Source organism: Octodon degus, unplaced genomic scaffold (genome assembly GCF_000260255.1).
Source record: "Octodon degus isolate 3935 unplaced genomic scaffold, OctDeg1.0 scaffold00014, whole genome shotgun sequence".
NCBI lineage: Eukaryota > Metazoa > Chordata > Mammalia > Rodentia > Octodontidae > Octodon > Octodon degus.
The window spans coordinates 11,940,960-11,962,359 of NW_004524590.1; the positions used below are offsets into that span (position 1 = coordinate 11,940,960).

Here is a 21,400-nt window from a genome sequence, read left to right on the forward strand (position 1 = left end):
CATCTGTCTCTGGATATTCAAGGAGCTGAAAAAATGACTCTGAAATATACCTTAGAAATTCTCTACTCTCCATGATTTTTCTTATCAACAAGGAAAAGGCTAGGAAGGAAGGGTGGAAACCCCAATATTACTCAAAGGGCTTTTATTTCATTCCTACCTTCCAAGTCTTATTGCTGAAACCCAGATTTCCTTCAATGCGTCAGCTGCGTAGGACTCTGGAGAGTGTATCTCTTAGATGTCCATCCTCGGAAGGATGAGCAGTTACCTGCAAAGCAGCTGAGTGAACTAGCCATGAAATCTACCCTCTTTTGTGATTCTAGGGCTACCCCTACTTCCGTGTTGTGTATAGACACTCAACAGCCCTCCCCAGTGCTGATGATGGGCTGAACTCAGTACTAGGTGCTAGAGCACAGAGTGTGTAAGAGGAAGACACGCAGTATGCACCAGGCACTACGCCCAGAGGCTACACGGGTTATCTTGTCAACAGTGTGACACCTTAATAGGAGTTCTGTGATTTCTCCATGGCACACATAGACAAACTGAGGCTAGGGTAGGTAGATGACTTGCTCAACGTCACAGAGGTAGCAGAGGTGGGATTGAACACAGATCATCGGGACCTGAAAGTCTTTCATTTATTTTCTACTACACTCTCTTAAAAATATGCATCTCAACCACATCACAAAGGATGGAAAGAAAAGAGAAGACACACACAGGTACCCCTTGCCCCCAGTGATGGAAGCAGGAGCCCTATGAGTTCATCTTCATTTCCTGCCTTCCACCAAGAGGCCATAGTCCCTTCTCAAACTACTCTGTAGGTCTTGTTGCTGAACAACCATTGAGTGGAACAGATTCAGTTCGCGTTAAAGAAGGCAGGCACAGTGGGCTGGTTGTGCCCATGCAGAAGATATGTCCAAATCTTAACTTCTAGTGATTGTGAACGTGACCAACCAGTGTTTTTGTGAATATTATGAAGGTGAGGATCTCAAGAGGACACTATCCTGCACTAGGGTGGATCCTGTCTTCAATGATCGGTGTCCCTAAAAGAGACAGGTGGAGAATCGATAGGTGAAAACAGAGAAGACAGAGACACACAGGGAGGGAGGTCACATGAAGACGGGAGCAGAGGTGCTAGCGACACTGCCCCTAGCCAGTGAGTGCCAGGAGCTGTCAGAGGCCGGAAGAGGTCAGAAGTGTCCTCCTCTAGGGACTTTGGTGTTGGGCCCTGCCCCTGCTGACACCCTGACTTCAAACTCGGACCCCCAGGAATGTGAGTGTATATTTCTGTTGTTTTAAGAGCCTTCTGTTGTAATTTGCTGTGGTAGCTCTAATACAGTATGTGGAATCAAGCTCTTTGATGGACAAAATTCCTCTTCATGCTGTAATTGGTACTCGTTTTACAGTGGGATTGAAGGTGCCTTGCTTTCCTTCAGAGTTTGACCATTTTGTTTTTTTCTCCCGTGGGGCTGAGGATAGAACTCAGGGCCCTACACATCCAAACAAGCACTATTTCATTGAGTTATGTCTTGAACTCCCTTTTGAGAAAAGACAGGGAGGCCTGGCCTGCTTTTTAGCTTGTGTTCTTCCTGCCTTGGCCTACAAATATCTGTAATTCTAAGCTTTTGCCAAAATTTGTAATTTAATCTCTCAAAGAATGATCTTTTGAATTTTTTCTCTGAGAATACCTCCTCTAATATCGCTTGTTAATCCAGGCACTACATATTCAAGGGGATGAAGAGCTGAAAAGCACTGGCTTTGTAGTCAGATAGATGTGCCCTTAGATGAGTGACCGGCCCCATTGCTCTGGGACTCGAGAGACACAGTACATCATAATGGATGCAAATGGTGGAGGATGGCTATTTACCTCATGATGGCAGAGAGAGAGGGAGAGAGAGACAGAGATAGAAAAAGAGAGACAGAGACACAGAAAGACAGAGACAGACAGAAACAGACAGACAGACAGAGACAGACAGAGACAGACAGAGACAGATAGAGACAGAGAGACACAGACAGAAACAGAGAGAGAGAGAGAGAGAGAGAGAGAGAGAGAGAGAGAGAGAGAGAGAGAGGAGAGAGGAGAGAGAGATCCCAATATCCCTGGTTCTGCAAAAAAAAAAAAAAAAAAAAAAAAAAAGCAAGGTATGCAAGTAAGGCATGCACCCAGTGACTTACAACCTCCATTAGGCCTCCTACCTCAAGCGCCCCAATAGCACCAAGCTGAGGACCACACCTTTATCACACGGGTCTTTGGGACCAGCCCAGATCCAGGCCATGGTGCATGCCTGACCGGACGGCCTGTGAGCCAGCCACACAGCAGGGGCCATGCAGGGGTATTTGCTCAGGTGGACTCTGGGGAGCCTCTGCCCACCCGTAGGGAATGTTGTATTTTTACCCTCCCTGAACCCCATCTCCTGAAATTGTTGAGGTAAGAATTTAGCCTGGAAATAATCAACTAGAAGTGAGGTGCCCCCAGGAGCCATGCAATATAGAAACGGGAATATAGCCTCTAAATGGAAGGGAAGCTCATTAGTTCTATCTCTTGCAAACACAATAATTCTTTAAATAAAAAAAGAAAGAAAAAGGAAAATACCTGTCACTTTTGCCCCCATTTCTCAGTGACTTCCGCACAGCCTCACCGAAGGGGAGCATCATTACGAAGACTTTATTAAGCTTGCAAAACAGACTAGGAAGCACAGCGAGAAGCATAAGGAGCAAAACTTGCCAAAATAAATGAACAAAGTGCGTCCTGATGCCTGGCCCCTTTGGGAATGGAAGCCCAGGAGACCTCGGAGGCAATTAGGATGCAACTTTATTAACTTGCTCCGGCACGTGGCATTTAGCCCAGGGCGGCTCCCTGGAGCACAGGCTCTGAGTCACCTAGCCCTCAGTTCTGGCTGGCCATTTGGCTGCCCTTCTGCAAAGGGCTTTAGTGGCTGCAGCCCACGTGTTCCTCTCGCTGTGAGGCCCTGGGAGGAAGCTCTGCTCAGAGCATGTTACACTGAGATCAACTTCCCACTCTCACTTGCCGATGCATTTTTAGCCAGGAAGGAGAGGGAGAGGAGCGCAGTAGAGGCGGATAGCGTGCCTGTTAAGATGAGTGCCCTCTGGTCATATCAGGTTGCCTGACTGTTACTCATTACCTTACCCCATACTGTTGCCATCCTCAGAATGGATGAGCAGAGTATTTTTCTCTAGGACCCTGGTGATGTCCCGGGAAAAGTCATCTGATGGTAGGGTCCCAGTCTTGCGCTCTGTGAAAGGTAGATGACAGCATCCACCTTGCAGATGGTCATAACTTAGAGGCTGCTTAAACTACAGCATCTGCCACATTGCTGGTATTCACATATTATTCCCCTTTGCCTCTTCTTCAGTAAAGATGGCAAGTACTCTCTTCTCTGAGGAGCTCTGGTCAGGGGCTGTGGTCACACATGGCACTGTCCACCTGGGCCTCTCTCTGTAGCCTCACTGGCTCTGAGATGTCTTGAAGCATCTGCTAGTTGCAGCTTGTGTGTGTGGAAGGTGAGTGCTCCTGGAACATGTTCCCCATGGACCTGAAACATGCTTCCTCGGGCCTTTGGGAAGCCCCTTGCTCTGGGGCAATGCAACCATACCAAAAAGAGCCTCGGAGTGCTGAATGCTTCCTCCTACAAAACCACTTCTTGTCCCTGGAGCCTTTGGAGGGCAACAATGTGTGCTGCAGTCTAGGAAATGGGCAGGATCAGTCCCATCAGATATGCTGGGTACAGAAGTCTGGGCCAGAGTTGCTAAGGATGGAGGCAAGTGAAGCGTGTCCCCCATAGTCACCTGGGCAAGTGGTAAGTTAAGTGTTCCAGTGGAGCTAGATCAACCTTTTAGTGAGGGGGTGCTGTGGTCTCAGGTGCCAGGGCCCAATGCTCAGCTTCCATCCATATTTGTTGGGAGGCTTCAGGCAATTTGCTTAATCGCTCTAAGCCTTAGCTGTTCCACTGCTAGGATGGAGATGGTGACATAGTAATCAAACAAAATTGAAAGCCCAGCACTCAATAGAAATGGTTGCTTCTGTTTTAGGTCAGTTTAGTGCTAGTGTTTATTGTGACTCAGGATGAAGAAATAGAGATTGGAAGCTTCTGTTGGGTCTGGAGGTTGGGATGGGCAGTCAGCATGAATAAAAATGTACAGACAGTAGTAGTGAGATGCACAGGTCATACTTAATGTGTTCAGCGCTGTTCACGTGTAAGGCAGCATGAACCAAGCACGGTGAGGGGAGCATGTGGTTCTGCTCTGTGGAGAAGGCTTTGGAAAAGGCAGGTGTGCTGGGTTCAGCCAGACAGTGGCAGGGTTGGGAGGTCTGTCTCGCCCAGCGTCTAGGTGCTTTCTGTGGCATATGCTGTCATTTGCACTGTCAATGCCCACTGATGGTGGAGCTCCAGACAGAGCTAGGCGAGGAGACAGACTTGATCCAAGGAGGGGACTGTGAGCCTGGATGAGCTGTAAGTGAGCAAGGGTGAGGCACCACAGGGGCCAGTGTCTGACCCCAGTCTCCGGACCCTGGGAGAAGGCTCATTGTGCTTGCCTCTGACAAATGAAGGCATTGAGCTCCACCCCAGCTCTAGAGTTCTCAATTCAAGGGGTATTTAGTTTCTGGGAGAAAGGAAGCAGGGCAGGGGCAGAAACAATTTCATAGCAGAAGAAATGAGGAGGGCATGGGTGCAGGGATCACTGCCAGGGATGGAAAGGTGAGGGCTTGGGATCCATCAGACGGGCTTTGCTGTGCGAGCACGAGGCTGCCGTGCTGGGTGGGCTCAGTTTCATCACCTTTGGTCTTGGATCCTGCTTTTGTAAGATGCCAAGACTTAGTGCACCTGGGAATGGGGGATGCATGCGTAGCCTTTCCCAGTGCCACCCTCAGGGCTGAGGGACACATCCCAATTGTAACTTCCCAGAGGCTCCCAAGACCAACACTGATGGTGCCTCTCTGAGTTGTCAAAGAAGGGAGCTGATTTGGAGTGATAGCAATGGACTTGCCCTTGGTTGCTGAGAAGCTTGTGTCAAGCTTGCGACTGCGCAGAGGCATCAGCTTTGTAGCAGGTTTGTCTGTCATCCACAATTCCTGACTTAAAGGCATGTATCGTATGCCTTTAAGTATCGTGCATTAGCACTTTCAGGTGTATGATATGGCTTTGTCACTCAAGATTTCATGAAAAAAAATGTGGTAGCGCATGTTTTTTGGTGGGAATCATTTCACACCAACATTGTCAGGGTCATGAGTAAGATGGAGGGGGCGGGCTACAGGACAATCCGAGCAGGCCCTCAAAAGGTATTTCAGAGCAAGAAATTTGGAGATGAGGGGAATTTCCAACTAGAGAAACCTTCATGTAGGCATAGGTGGAGGTTCTCATTAATTCTATAAAAGCTTCATAGAGTCACAGAACAAGTGAAACCCTGGGAATGCCCAAACTCATTCACTGCAGGGATAGTGAATTCATGGCCTACGGTGTGCAGCTGCTACTTGGACTCTGGACAGGTATTGCTAATAGGTCACAGAACTCCTTCCCAGCAAGCTAAGGTACAGCTTCAGAATCCCTTTCAATGTAGTGCCTGAGAAGACACTGTCATTCAGTGTAGGGACAAGTGTGGAATTTTGTCTGCCTTGGCAAATCAAGTTTAATTTCTCTTAGTTATAGTCAGAGAAAATGAAACTCAGAAAAGCCTGGCTGATTTGAGCTCTGTTTTCCTCACTGCCTACCATTTGCTTTTGTGGACAAACCCAGCCTGCTTCACCTATATCACTCTTGATAAACAAGTGCAAAACAGTGCCATAAGTGCTTATTATCTGTCAGCTGCTGCCCGGCAGTGCTCAGTAGTTTTGTATTTGTGCCCAGGTTTTGCTGCATCTTTTAAAGAATTTATTCAGATACTAAGGATTGGACCCAGGGTATCATGCGTCCCAGACAAGTATTCTACCACTGAGCTATAACCCAGATCTTTAAATTTTACTTTGTGACAAAGTTTCCCTAAGTTGCTCAGGGTGGCCTCAGATTTGTGACTCTGCTGCTCATCCTCCCATGGAGCGGGGGTCGCAGGCCTGAGCCAGCACACCTGCCTGAGCCTTGCTGCATGGTCCTCTTCCTGGTGGTCTCCCAAGCCCTGAATCACCCTACTTTGATAAATTCACTTTCATTCTCATGACTTACTGCTTCCAAGACTGGAGGAACAAGAAGGTCCCGTGATGTTCATAGGGAAGCTGCTCGGAAAAGGGCAAGAGAATGGATCGCACAGAGGCTCAGATGGGGCGCTTTCATAAAGGACCGCCATAATGCAAGTAAAACAAACATCACCCAGCTTCTTTAAAAACAGCTGCACATTCTCATGAGGAAATTATTTTTTTAACTTGTTGGAAAACTGGGCCGTTAACACTTCTCTTCATTATTGTTTCTGCCCAGGTTCCCTCTAGAACTTATTGTCTTTGAAAAGCAATCAGTTGATTGCTGAACAGAGCAATCTTCAGTCTTCCGATGGGTCTATAATCTCCAGTGTGTTGACTTGGGAACTGGAAGAGGGTGCTTGATGCCTCCATTATCCAGGGTTCCTTTACAATTGGCTGGTTTAGGGAGCTAGTTGTATTTGTAAAACCAAAGTCTAGCAGAGCTTTTTTCCCACCAGATCTGAACGTTGTCTTCAGTAACTGCCAGCTCAGCCTAGCTCAGCTCAAATCAGCAGCTTCTTAACTACCTTGACACTTATAGCAGCGACGGCCCACACGTTGTCCTAGAGCTTGGCAGAGCCCTGTCTGATCCTAACAGTTTTTGTACAATCTATTCTAGAAAAGAACACATGTCGGAGAAACTGGGCAGGGAATGTCTATTTGATGTCACACAGCAGATAGGGGTCCAGTTAGAAAGGACAGGATCCGAGTCTCCTGCTTATGATCACAGTGGGCGTGGGCACTAGTGTCAGCAGACACCGGTGGATTGCACAGCTCCAGTTTGCTCCTACACATCTTGTTCTAGTTCATGGAAGACTGTTTTTGTTTCTTTGTTTGTTTGTTTGTGTGCTTTGCAGTACAGGGATGGAGACCAGAGACTTGATCAAGGGACTGGATCCCCAGCCCAATAATAATATTAATGGTAATAATTTATATCATGTATTTATCTTTGAGACAAGGTCTTGCTAAATTACCCAGGCAATACTCAAACTTGTGACCCTCTTGCTTCAGCCTTCAAAGCAGCTGAGATTACAGATGTGTTCTAGCCCATCTAACTGGGAGACTGTATTTACGGATCGCTGTGGACCATCATTGCAGTGCATGCTGATCTTGGTTAACACAGTCTGCTTCTAAAGATGCTCGTTTGAGTGGTGATGGTTATTGGTGATGCCAGGTCCATTTTTTGCCCTGCAGCACAGTCCCAGGGAGAGGCATGTGCCAAAATGTCATTTCAGTGTGTGCGATTCTTCCCTGAGCAGCTCCCACCCACAAGTATGTATCGAATGGCACCGAATGGCACCGATGTGAGAACATGAGGTTTGAAGGGTTGCTTTCTGCCTCCCTCTGCTTCAAAGGAAACTTTGCATCTTCAAGTTCTTAGACAGAAGTTTCTTTCTCCTTCACTTTGCTTCTCACATGGTGTCAGCTGAGAAGGGTCCCTCACAGCTGTGGCTCAAACACTAAAGCATTTCACAACCTTCTTGGGCAGGAAATTGATTGTGACATTCAAGCTGAATTCTTCTTGTTGTCGATTTCCTCCATTTTGGGAGCTGGGCAATGAGGACAGCTGTTTACCGTTCCCTGTCTCTGCTCCACCTGCTTGTGGCTGAAAACGTGCAAGAGTCCTTTCTTCTTTACTTTAGGCTTTAGATTCACAAGACAGTCTGGGGTCTGACTGCTCTTCATAGGTCCGTTTTGCAAATTTACTTTAAATCCTTGCCATGCTCCTGCATGAACTTTGGTAGTTCAAAGCAGCTCTGGTTAAGCGAGTCAGTCTCATGTTTTACCTGAAACATGACACACTGTGCTTTCCTTCCCACCCCCATGCGATCTCCTTTGATGAAAATGTCACAGAAATTAATAAGCATGCCTCACATAAATGCCTTGCATTGTACTTGCATATACGCGTGTTCCATTATGGTCCTCTGCTTTTTAAACTTTTATTTAATTTGTTGCCCTTAGTGTATATTTTTGCCATCTATTATTCCTTTACCTTGAGCCAGGGTCTTTCAAATTAATTATTCATTTTTAAAAAGAATCCTGTCTGCCACATTTCCACGTTCAGTCTCATTTTGAAGATCAGAGTCATGCCTGCAGTAATGTCCCACTGATATAAGAAGTTACAAAGGAGCGTCCCATTTTAAAACATATTTATAGATATGTGAATGCATATACTCTTGTGTTTTCAATGTTAAAAGCAAAAATAGAAAATAGTAGTATCACACATTTGGTCTATAGTCCGAGGATTCAGGCCTAAGATCCTACTCTCGATGACTAAGACTGTTTTGAAAAATATAAGGTATATTTGTGGGTGGAAGGCTGTGATAATGATAACAGCCACAGTGAATGCTTGCTGGGATCAGCAATATACCGTATGTGTGATACACATACTATGGAAGGCGCTTGAAACTGGTCTCCAGCAAGGTAGGAGCCCCAGGAAGGATGGACTGGCGAGGCATGGAGAGGCCAGAATATTGCCTACACCAGATAGGAAATGAGTTGGGCCTAGATTTGGTCCAGACTTCTGGCTCCAATACAGTTTTTTGTTTTTAATATTCAGCTCTTGCAGGGACTATGAAAGCTAACGTTCTTAGATAAGAAAGCCGACACATATTGTCAAGCTGAGAAGTCCTGTTCTGTCCTCAATGTACACTCTACCTGTTGACCTCTCTCTTTGTGGGGGCTGTTAACACAGGTCAATTTTGGGCCAGGAGTGATTTAATAAAGACATGGGCCAGATTTTGCAAAAATGGTTTGCTTCTGACAAGAAGTAACAGTGATTTGGTTGTGGATAAATTCTTGTTCTCTCAACTACACAGCTGACTCCATCTACACCTGTACTCTGAGCCAAGTTAAGAGTGAGAGTGCTTGTATTTTTTCTTGCAAATTAGAAACTGATACATGAAGGAATCAAATGTCACGCCTCCAGATTCAGCCTCCAGCTCTGGGAAAAGAAGGGAAGCAAAACCCCTCCAACTAACTCAACGAGAAAATGAGGGCATGTGCAGAGCTGGCACCATTCCCCATTCACTCATCTTCTGAAGGGGACCAAGGCTCCCGCATGCTCTCTTCCACTGCGCCCTAGCAATCTCGTCATGGTTACACAGCCTAGATTCAAGTCACTTCCCATGCAGCAGGCGCAGGAAGTGGGGTGAAGATGGGAGGGATCCCAAAGATGAAGAGAAGACTCCCTCAATGGAGAAGTTAGCATGAAAACAAATAAGAAGATGTGCAGTGGGAGAGGTGCTAAAATCGGGCCCGTGTTTGACAGCGCTCCCTCTGTTCTAATAACCACAGTTACCAGTCAACTTCTCTCTTCCTTCATGAAGCTTTGCAATAGCAAAGCTCTCCTTGCCTCTTGTTTTTATGATCAGGAGCTGTATGTCTGTTGTCCTTCACTGCTGTAAGCTCCTTGGCTGGAATTCTGTCTCCATGGTCGTTTGCACAGTGCCTACAGGCCCTTGTGCAATAGCACCTCCTTATTTGTTGGTAGAGGAGAGAATGAACCATGGTAGCATGGGTAAGTAGAGAAGGGAAAGTTGAAATAACTGTCATTTAACAGATGCTAATTCAACACTACAATGTGCTGGGTATTTTTCCAAGTGTTGAGGGGACAGCTGTGAATGAAATCAACAAAACCCCTGATTCTGGAAAGTTTGCATTCCAGTCCCACTTGAAGATTTAAGTGGGCTTGATAGCAGAGAGGGTATGGCTTTGGCCTTGATGAGCGGAAAGAATTTTCATGAGTAGGAAGATGGGCATGTGTATCAGGGTTTACCAGAGAAACAGATACAACAGAAGATATAAAAATGTATAAGAAATTATAAGATTGGTTTACCAAGCTCAGCCAGAGTTGGATGAGGAAGCCTGCAGAGGGTATCTGTATGCTGGAGGCTGAAGGGTCTGAAACTCACTGAAGTGTTCAATGCAAGTTTGTATCAGGAGGCTGATAGGTCTGCGATGGAATGCAGAAGAATCTACGACAAAGGCTGAAGAGTCTACACTGGAAGGCTCAAGAGTCCCGGGCAGAAGCCAAACAATCTGAGCCAGAAGCCAGGAGAGAACGTCCAAGCCAAGGGCGAAGACTGGAGCTCTCAGTCCTTCCTCAGTTCCCTTTTGTTGTATGCAGCCTACCTGCCTGGGGTGGAGGTGTCCTTTGCACACCATTTCCTTGCCCTCCTCTTGAACAGGCTCAGGATGTTTACAAAGTGAGCACGCTGGCCCCCTGCTGAGTCACTTACACTTCTAATCTTCTCAAGTTGACACAATGAATCGACCACAACAGGAGGCCATTGTAGGTGCAGGGTGGGAACAAAGACCTTGTGGAAAGGTGCACATTTCTGTCTCGTGAAACAGTGAGCTGTGCTCAGACCTGACCTCACTGCTAATGCTAATGTTTGCTCTTTGACACATCCTGTTATAAGAAAGCATTATGGGATCTACTACGCTGATCCCCAAATTGGAGGGAGATGAAAAAGGAAGACAAAGAGCAATCATCCAGGAGGCATTTGTCTTACTTTTTCTGCATAGTTACAAGTAGGTTACTGTCATCTCCGGTTTGCAGACCAGAAAACTGCTGCTCAGAAAGGACGATGCTTTGTCCTTCTGGCTGCTGTAACAGAATACCACAGGTTAGGGGCTTAGATGACAAACTATCTGTTTTTCACAGTTTTGGAGGCAGCAATACCCAAGGTCAAGCCATCAGAAGGTCGGGTAGCTAGGAAGGGTGCTCTTTCTGGTTTGTATAATAGGCAGGAATCTTATTCATGAAGTTTCTAACCTTATAAACTAATTGTCTCTCGAAGGTTTCATTTCTTAATTTTTTTTCTTTTTTGTATTTAGGACAGGGTCTACAGGGTCTCACTGAATAGGTCTAGTGATCCTCTTGTTTACAACCTCCCAAGTGCTGGGATTACAGGAGCATGCCACCATGCTCATTCTCAATCGCCATCTCAGCATGCCCCAGGGGTGGGGCCAGCATGGCAGGGCTGGGGATCGAACTCCTGGCCCCTGTGTCTGCCTAAGCAGGTGCTTTAATCTCTGAGTTATTTGGCCGGCACTTTCATCTCTTAAATTCTGGGTGCTAGAGTCCCATGGCTGTGGCCAGGATGATTTTGTTGGGCACTCATGCTTAGGGTGATAGCTAGTGACAGGGAGTTCTGTGCAAGCTCTTCTAGGCTGGGCTCCGAGTCTGTGATGATGGATATAAGGGAAATACAATAGGATATCAGTGTCAGGAGAGATGGAAAATATACCACTACACTCACAGCAAAGTCCAGGGGATGCGTTCAAACTTCTAAAGAACACCTGGATGACATAGCTGGGTTTCTCCATAGATTTCCTCATGCCCAAGTGCTACAAGAGGTATTGTATTTTCCCATGACCCTCAATTCTCCCTAGCTTCCTACTGTTTTCCTAGAAGTCATTCCTTGATCGATTTCTTGAATTTCATCACTCAAGAATGGCTGAAGAGTTGGACACTACTTCCCTTAACTCCTGGCTTCCCAGATATAAGCTGACTTCTTGCAGTTCAAATTGGAGCTTCAGTCTTGTGGATGGCCTGCTTGCTGCCCTCCAGATGCTCCCTGTTTCCTGTTCCCCTACAGAAGTGGCCTAGAGCCACAGCATGAAGTTTGCTCCAATGGGATGTGATCGGAAAGTGACACAACCATTGCTGCCTAACTCATGCTCTTTTCTTGCTTCCATTGGTTCGATTGGCAGGGTCATGGCAGCTTTTGGAAACTATTTGTTTAAGTACTATGGTTCCTAAAAGAAAGTGCACAGTAAGAGGTGCACAGGTGTGACCCCGACCCTGCGTAGCCACTGCGAGTGTCTGCCATGTTTAAGCCCTCACTCATCTTGGGTGTGCTGCTTACAGCTGTATTAGCTTTATCGAGCTGCATGGCACAGTGTCACAGAGTGCTGATGTGAAACAACAGAAACTTGTCTCTCATCTCTGGAAGTAGAAGTTTGTAGCCATTTCTGCTGATCCACACTCAAGATGTGAACTGAGTTGATTTCTTCTGAGGGAAACGAGTCTTTTAGCATCTGGCCTTTGTCTCTAGAGGCTAAGATGAGGAGGTGGCCTCTTCCTGCCCCTTCCTTTCCTGAGAAATAACCTGCCCCGCCTTTATTCTCCCGGATTCCAAGTTGAGCATATTTAAATGGCTACTTTAAATATCTTGGGTCTTACTGGTTGGCTTTAGCTCAAGTGGTTACTTCCTCACACTGGACTTTTCATTCATCTGTCTAAATATCTTGGGTCTCAATTTCCTTATCAAACATATTCTACTTATCTTACAAGGCTTCAAACAAGGATCAAGTATGTACATTGTAGGGCTGGTGAGATGGCTCAGTGGTCTAAAGCACCTACTGAGAACAAGCTAAGCTAAGCAAAGCACAGGGACCGCGGTTCAATCCCCAGCACCACATGCCAGCCAGCCCCGCCCCCTGGTGGGCTGAGCTGGCCACACACACAAAATAAATAAACAAATAAAATTAAAAAAGTATGTACATTGTAGTGATAATGGGTGCTCCTATAGCGCTCTATAGGTCGGCATGATTGCTGCTTTCTTGGGTAACTCTTTTCATTTTTTTGTTATTTTGTTCTCAAGTGCATGAAATTGGGTTGAGCAGTGCATGATAAACATGAATTCTGCCTTATCTATTTCCTCCACTTCTACCCATTTATTTCTTTGATGATCCTTTCTCATTTTCCGTCTCCCACCAGGGACCGTAAGGACTTGTGCCGCTACAGGCAATCTTTCTTTCCTTGGATGAGGACCTAACCACTTTCTGTTTCCTATGGAGTTCCACAGTTTCTGCATTGTTAGCCTCCTTCTTTCTTGTCTGAATCAGGGATTGAGCTGGCAGCTCAGCCTTGGCCTCCACATGCTCCAAAAACACAGCAGCATGTTTATAGATTTGTTACCTTAAACCCTCCTGCATTCTTCAGCTCCCAATAAATGAGGACATAAGAGTGAAGAGACAACAGCGGCAGGATTGTAAGGGGTAAATTTGGTGTGCACAACTATCTATCATAATTCCTGTGTCATTTTTAGCAACTGTAGTGAACTCCCTTAACCAAAGTAAGTGATTGATTATGAAATTAAGCAAAGCGTTTTTTAAAAGAATCCTGGCTTTCCTGTCAGGAAGTCTAAACCTTTTATCTGTTTTAATCTTTAATGAGAGACTGGATGTGGTGGCGCGTGCCTGTAATCCCAGCTCTTGGGAGGCTATAAACAAGAGGATCACTGAGTCCAATTTAGTAGTGAGACCCTGAACACCCTGCAGACCCTTCCCTAAGATACAAAAAAAAAAAAACTTTAGTGAGATGTATATACTAAACATAGCAATGATGGCTTAGCATAGTTTAGAGAGCAAATTCCTTTTTCAGTCCATTATTAGAAATAATTAATACTCAATATATCACTAGGAAATTACTAATTATAACAACAATGTTAATTATTATAAAAAGGCAAAAACTTAAAACCTTAATAGTATTCACTCTTGGCAATAATATGAAGCAATAAAAATTCTTGTTCATTCCTATAGGAATGAACTTGGCAATGGAAGATTGGAAGATCACCTCACATTCTCTTGTAAAACTAAACGTACTCTTACACACGATCCAGTGATTTTACTTCTTAGTATTTACCCACGTGAACCTGAAGAAAGCCTTCACATGAATGTTTATAGAAGCTTTATTCATAACTGGTAAGACTTGGAAGCAAGCAAGAGATCTTTCAATGTCAAATGGACAAGCAAACTTTGCTACACTTGTATGGTAGGATCTTATACCATAACAAGAAGACAGAAGCATTCAAACTTCATAACGACATGGAGGCACTTAAAATATATACTGCTAAGTAAGACAAGCCAGTCTGCAAAGGCTCATTCTGTATGGTTCTAACTATACATGACATTTTGGAAAAGGCAAAACTATAGAGACAGTACAAAGATCACATTGCCACGGGTTAGGGGGAAATAGGGATGAATAGGTAAAGCTCAGGGGAATTTTTTGAGCAGTGAAACTATTCTGTATGATAGATACATCATATTTTGTGAAGCTGAACATATCCTTATGCACCTGTTAAAATCCATAACATGTATGTAGATTCAGAGAGTGAATTTTAATACAATATTTTAAACTAATAATAGCTCATTATTACCTTAGCGCACGATATTAAAAACAAGAGAAATGGGATATATGGGAAGATGTACATGAGAACTGTTTATTTTGTGGTACTGAGAATTGAGCCCGGTCCTAGTCTCAGAGCTACATCCCCAGCCCTTTTCAATTTTGAGAGAGGGTCTTCCTCAATTGCATGAACTGGCCCGGAAGTTGTGATCCTCCTGCTGCCTCAGTCTCTCAAGCGTTGGGATTAAGGGTGTGTGCCTCCGGGCATAGCTGAGAATTCTTTGTATTTTTCACTCAGAAAAATCGTGTGTGTGTGTGTGTGTGTGTGTGTGTGTGTGTGTGCATTTACAAGTATTCAAAAACATTTCATTCATTTAACTGAAAATCAAATTCATCTGACGGTGCTGTTGGGGTTGCATGGTCCTAGGGCATGGCTTTCCCACCCTGGCGACGCTGTCTTCCTCTCTTTTCTCAGCTCACGGAGGTGAAGGCCCCCCTCTGCAGGCTTCCAGCAAAGGCAGAAGCCAAGCTCATCGTGGGCGGAGCGGCCCAGGGTTAGGTGAAGGGAAGGAAGCAGCCCTGCACCTCTTGCTCATCACGGTACAGGTCTTGGCTCTCATGCAGGCCCTGTAACAGCTTTTTATCTCAGGCTTAGTCACTGTCCGGTCAGTCTGTCACCTGAACAGTGGTGAAAAAGGTGCCGCTTATAGAGAAAGCGCTCAGGGCAAACTTCTGTGCTGTCTAGTTTACTAGGAGCTTCACCTTGAAGACTGGAAAACTTGAGACTCGGAGATAGTCCCGCCGACCAGGTGGCAGAGTGGATTCCGCTGGATATTAAGGTCTGCGCTTTCACGCTTGGGTAGAAGCCCCTTCTGGTCCCGGGAAGCCCCGCCCACTGCATCATAGCCACACCCACTGCTGTCTGGCCCCGCCCCCGCAGCTGCCTTCTAGGCTTTTCTTCTGTCTTCTGGGAAATTGCCAGGCTAGCAGTTGTGTATTCACAGATATTTAGCACCAGAAGGTGAAAGGAAAAATTCTCAATGGATGTTTGTTTAAAAAATATGCAAAAGGCCCATCTCTGAACGTGTATACACAACAATAACAGATGTAGTTTAACAGGCTTGTAGACATCCCCATAAAGTTACAAACATCTTTCAGGGATTATTTGAGATAAACAGATACAAGGCACATATTTTTGGTACAAGAGACAACTTGCTGTTTGGAGGCCAAATAAAGATTCCCAACGTGACGTGCGTTTGAAAAAAAGGAGGAGATCCTATCAGGGAAATTAAACTCCAGGCCAAGTCTCACCTGCTTGCTATGACGTTGCAAGCGTCTTACTGAGAAGGGAGGCAGGATCTGGGCCTGAAGGCAGCCTGAGGGGCATCTTTCCCGCATCGCTGCAGTTTTGCCGCCTCAGTGAGTCCCTGCAGCCTGCTCTGCTCTCATCGGCCCTCAGCCCTCCTGGCCGGCATTTATGCAGCACTTCCCCAGCCCGGGCTCTGACCAGGTGACAAGCACGCTGACCGAGAGCGCAGCGATGAGGAAGTAGCCACACAAACAGATGCTTTAATAAAATGAGATCGAGGGACCTGGGGGCACGGGCCCGTAGTCTCAGCATCCTGGGAAACTGAAGCAGGAAGATCAAAAATTGCAGCCCAACCTGGGCAGCTGAGTGAGTTATGAGACCCTGTCTCAAAATAAAAAGTAGAAAAAGCCTGGAAGACCGGGCAAATAGCTCAGCGGATTAAGGCATCTGCAAGCAGGCGCAGGTTCAGGGGTTCGATTCCCAGGCCTGCCCTGCTGGCCCCGCCCTCAGGGCATGCTGAGACTGGGCTTGTTGGTGCGTGCCTGTAATCCCAGCTCTTGGGAGGCTGTAAACAGGCAGATCACTATTGAGTCAGATCTAGTAGTGAGACCCGGAACATCCTGTAGATCTTTTCCTAAAAATACAAAAAAAAAAGAAGAAGAAGAGGAAGAGGAAGAGGAAGAAAGAAAGAAAGAAAGAGAAGAGAGAAGAGAAGAGAAGAGAAGAGAAGAGAAGAGAAGAGAAGAGAAGAGAAGAGAAGAGAAGAAAAGAAAAAGCTTGGGGATGTAGCTCAGTGCAAAGGGCTTGGGTTCAATCTTCGGTAATGAAGGGCGGGGGAAAAAAGGTCATTTGTGTAAGCATTGTGTGTGCTCAGTTATACAAGGCAGGGGAATTAGGCTGCCGAGTGTTCAACTCCCAGCTCAGTTGCTTATTTGCACTATGCATTGTAGGGCAAGCTAATTTTCCTCTGTGTTTCAGTTTTAGTATGGAAGAAGAAGAAGAAGAAAAAGCGTCTTTCTTTCTTTCTTTCTTTCTTTCTTTCTTTCTTTCTTTCTTTCTTTCTTTCTTTCTTTCTTTCTTTTTGTGGAACCGGGGATTGAAAGGCATATTTCTATACAACAGATTTCATTTTGTACAAAAATATTACCCAAACTTAGAGGCTGAAAGGCATTCATACTGTTATAGTTCCTCAGGTCTGGAAACTGGCTGTCTCTGACTTGAGGAATCTCAGGAGGACACAGTTAGTGCTGGCCTGGGTTGCCATTGTCTGTGGCCCACCTGAGTAAGGAGCAGTGTCCAGGCTCAATCCTGAGGCTGTTGGTGGCCTCAGGTCCTTGCTAGCTGTTGGCCAGAGAAATCAGGTCCGGGTCACATGGGACAATAGAGTTACACAACAGCAAGTTGCTTCTCCTGGAGTGAGACCAGGTAGAAAGGTACTGAAGAGAAACACATAAATCACTTTTGTTCCTAAGTTTCAGAATTGACATCCCATTACTGGCCCTGTATGGTATTTGCTAGAAGTCAGTCAGTTACCAGGTACTGTCCATCCAAAGGGACAGTCACCTTAGAGACTTCCTGCCACTCCACAGTGGACTGCTGTTGTGAAGGTTAGGAGGGTTAAAGTGTGCAAAATGTTCTTCCTTTCCTCTGAAAGATCTTTATTGCTTTGTGCATCAGTGCACATCTTCTGCCTTGAAAATCCCAGGTGGTTCTGCATACAGAGACACTCCGGTCCTCTGTGTTTGGCCTGCCTCCAGACACTAGTATGTGAGTTCCATGGTATGGGTTTTCACTTGCAGTCTCACATGTAGCAGCAGTGCCCAACAAATAGCACTAAGAAACCTCTCTTATAAACGCAGTCATTATTGACCTGCATGATGTGGTTAACCTGTGCCCTCACTCGGAGAAGCAGTATTGGAATTGTATGATCCCACTGTTGCCACGATGTTCTGTGTTTCCATTCATCTTTCTACTTCTCTAAAACCCACACTAACCTTTGTGCTGAACCATTCCCTGGTTCCCCAGGAGTCCCCAGGTGCCTCCCAGAGCTTATGACTACATTCAGTGTCAGAGTATTGTCCCCCATTTACTTCTCGCTCAATTCCTACTACAGTGGAGCAGAGACATTTTGGGTGGCTTGAGGACAGAAGCCCCCAATGTGTGCAGGCAGCCAAGGGCTTTGAATGGTAGGCTTCAGATTTGGTTCTAGTGTCCAGAGTTGCTAAACTCAAAGAGTCAATGTGGTGAATGGGGCTGTGATCAACCAGAGGGGCATGTCTGTCTAAAGGGGCAGTTTCTATTGAGTTCCACTGGCCACCACCTTGTAGAATTATAGGCTTACGATAACTAGAGCTTCTGATTTTTCAGGTCAAGTCACATACATCTAATTTCATGCAAAATTTTCCAAATTTACACAGAAGTTGTCAGGCACACAAAACTTATGTGTAGGCACTTGGGATCCAGAGCCTTAAAGCATGGTCTCAGTCAGAGGCTGAAGGCCATTAGTGAAGGTTTGGGCCAGGAAGTCATCTTCTGAAGTGGAGACAAAGTTGCTGCTGCTGTGAACCTGGGTCTAGGATAAGCATCTGAATGCCATTTTTTTTTTTTTCTGGGACTTTGATGTCTCCCTATAGAGTCAGACATTTGGAAAGACATGTGCCAAGGACCACAGGAAGATGTTCATTCTGAGTCCAGAGAAAGTTGGAGTCAGTCACTCCCTTAATGTTTGTGACTCCACCCCTTCTTGTGCCTCTAAGTCTTGGCATCAAGTCCCAGCCACCTCTGTCATTGTTAGAGGGCGTCATGCAATCTGAGGTCATGTCGAAAGGTAGAGCCAGAGGGGCGTGTGTTTAAATGTCAACCTGCTCAAATGTTGGAGCCTTGCTCTGTGACTACTGATAGATCAGCTAATGTCTTTTGTTTCAGTTTCCTTAATTTATACAATATCCGTGGATAATTGCATCTACCCCACAGAGTAGTTGAGAATCAAATGAGGTTAATATAGAGAAACAGCATAGTGCTTTGCATAGGACAATTGATTGATTGATGATGATGATGATGATTATTCACTTTGGGGCAACAGAATGCTAGCTTTGAAATGGTTACTGGGTATTGTCCACTTCCTCACCCCAGAGAGAGGAAAACTGAGGTTCAGAGAAATGGGTACCTTGCCCAGGGTCTCATGGGGCAGTGGGGTCAGCTGACTACCAATTTCAAGTCCACTATCCCTGCTTCTGCCAGGATGTAGCCTGTGGAATGAACCAATGAACAGCAATTATGGGAAGACCAACTGTTTCGTTCATTTTCTTCGTCTTTGTGATATTGTATCCTTACTTTATTTAAAAGCCCGTGAGGCCTTTCCATACTGCCCAGGCAGTAGTCCATACGGTGTTGTTCTTGATTCTTATCGTAACTTAAAGGGAATCTTCACAATGTCCAAAGCCTGCAATTTGATGTCCTGCAAATGAAGGAGGAGGACGTCCTCAAGTTCCTTGCTGCAGGAACCCACTTAGGTGGAACCAACCTGGATTTCCAGATGGAGCAGTATATCTATAAAGGGAAAAGTGAGAGAATCTACATTATAAATCCAAAGCGGACTTGGGAGAAGCTCCTCCTGCAGCTCGAGCCATAGTGGCCATTGAAAACCCTGCTGACATCAGCGTCATACCTCCAGGAGCACCGGCCAACGGGCTGTATTGAAGTTTGCTGCTGCCACTGGAGCTATATCTATTGCTGGCTGTTTTACTCCTGGAACCTTCACTAAACAGATCCAGGCAGCTTTCCGAGAGCAACGTCTTCTGGTGGTTAGTGACTCCTGGGCTGACCACCAGCCCCTAACGGAGGCATCTTATGTCAATCTGCCAACCATTGCTCTGTGCAACACAGATCCTCCTCTGCGCTATGTGGACATTGCCATCCCGTGCAACAATAAGGGAGCTCACTCTGTGGGTCTGATGTGGTGGATGCTGGCCCAGGAAGTGCTGCGCATGCGTGGCACCATGTCCCGTGAACACCCGTGGGAAGTCATGCCTGATCGCTACTTCTACTGGGATCCTGAAGAGACTGAAAAAGAAGAGCAAGCTGCTGCTGAAAAAGCTGTGACCAAGGAGGAATTTCAGGGTGAATGGATTGCACCAGCTCCAGAATTCACTGCTGCTCAGCCTAAGATCACAGACAGGTGCGAGTGCATGCAGGTGCCCTGTGTGTCCATTCAGCAGTTCCCTACTGAAGACAGGAGTGCTCAGCTGGCCACGGAAGATTGGTCTGTAGCCCCCACTGCTCAGGCCACTGAGTGGGTAGGAGCCACCACCAAGTGGTCTTGTGCTGTCCTGTCTACACTTAAGCAAAATGGGAATGAGGCTGATGAAAAATAAAAGTTTCCGAAAACAATAAATAAAAGTTCATGAGGACAAAGGAAGTGGTACATATAGGACCCATGGATTCATTGATTTAGGAATAGCAAAAATTTGCATATTGTTGGAGTTGATTGTTACTGTCTCTGTCTGGTGTCTCTCTCTCTCTGTCCCTTTATTTCTTCCTTCCTTTTCTCTCTCCATTCCTTTTTCCCTCCCTTTTTACTCTCTACCACTTTCCTCTTTGTAAACCTATATCTTGACTAACTGCAGGCCTGCTTTCATTCACCCCATTTTTACTGAGCAACTATGTACTAGGTGCTAAATTTTTCAAGCACTGCATTAGGTCCTGGGGAGAAAAGGATTGAACAAAACCAACGTGGCTTCTTTTCCCTGGAGCTCATGTTCTACTGAAGATGATTCCTAATACTCAAATGCTCTTACCTATTTTATAGTGCTTTGAAGGGCCCTCTAAGAGCTGGTAGAGGATGTACCTCCTCTACCAGGTGGGAGGATAGTGTCTGACCTGGCATGGGGGATATCAGAAAGAGTCTTCTTACGGGTCCCTTAAGAACTTGGGTTGGAGATGAGCTCCGCAGGGCCAGTGGACATTTACCCAGTGGAGGCTGGCTTTAAGGAAGGAAGTGGAACCTACAAAGACCATGAGCACATGTGGGAGAGCTGCTGCAGTGGGCCCTGAGGAGGGGGGCTGGGAGGAGGCAAGGCCTTCATCATACAGAGTCTGGAAGGTCTGTGTGAGGCTTTTGGTCTTGATTCTGAATGCAATGGGAAGTCACTGTTCTAAGCAGACCTGTATAGTGAATAGATATTTCTGGCCTGCGGATGACAGAAGAATTCTTAGGCTAGAGAGAAAGCAAGGAAGGGACATTGGTGCTGTGTCAGGAGTGTGGGTGGCTTGGAGGGAAATTTGGGAGGTAGAAGCATTAGGATAAAGGAAGCTGCTAAACGGTCTTAAATACTTAGAAGACTTCCTTGAATGCACAGTCCCCAGGGAGGCAGGGACTCTGCAGCTGCTCCCAGCTCTCATCAAACAGGGCACATCCAGCCCTGAGTGCGGACGCTGGGGAGCTGCAGTCTGTGCGCCAATGCTGATTTGCTCCAAGTTTTTCGTCACTAAGGATTCACTGTGTGCCAGGTGAGGGTCCCAGGTTTAGCGAGGCACTGTGATGGATGCTCTTTGTCACACATTAACAAAGGTGTGGGATGAGTTCTAAGTGTGTTTCTGTAGCTCAAAGTATTGGGCAGGGGGAATGGCAGACAATGTGTCCAGAAGGTCACATGGTTGCTGTGTACTTAAAAAATATTCAGTGTTGGGCCAGGCAGATAGCTCAGTGGAATAAATGTTTTCCTGGCAAGGGTAAGATCCTGAGTTCAAGTTCAATCCCTGGTACCACAAA

At 46.0% G+C, this 21,400-nt stretch overlaps 1 pseudogene; it reads left to right on the plus strand.

The window, feature by feature from the left end:
• The window catches only part of LOC101592871, a 99,835-nt pseudogene that overhangs the window by 50,153 nt on the left and 28,282 nt on the right, over nt 1-21,400 (plus strand).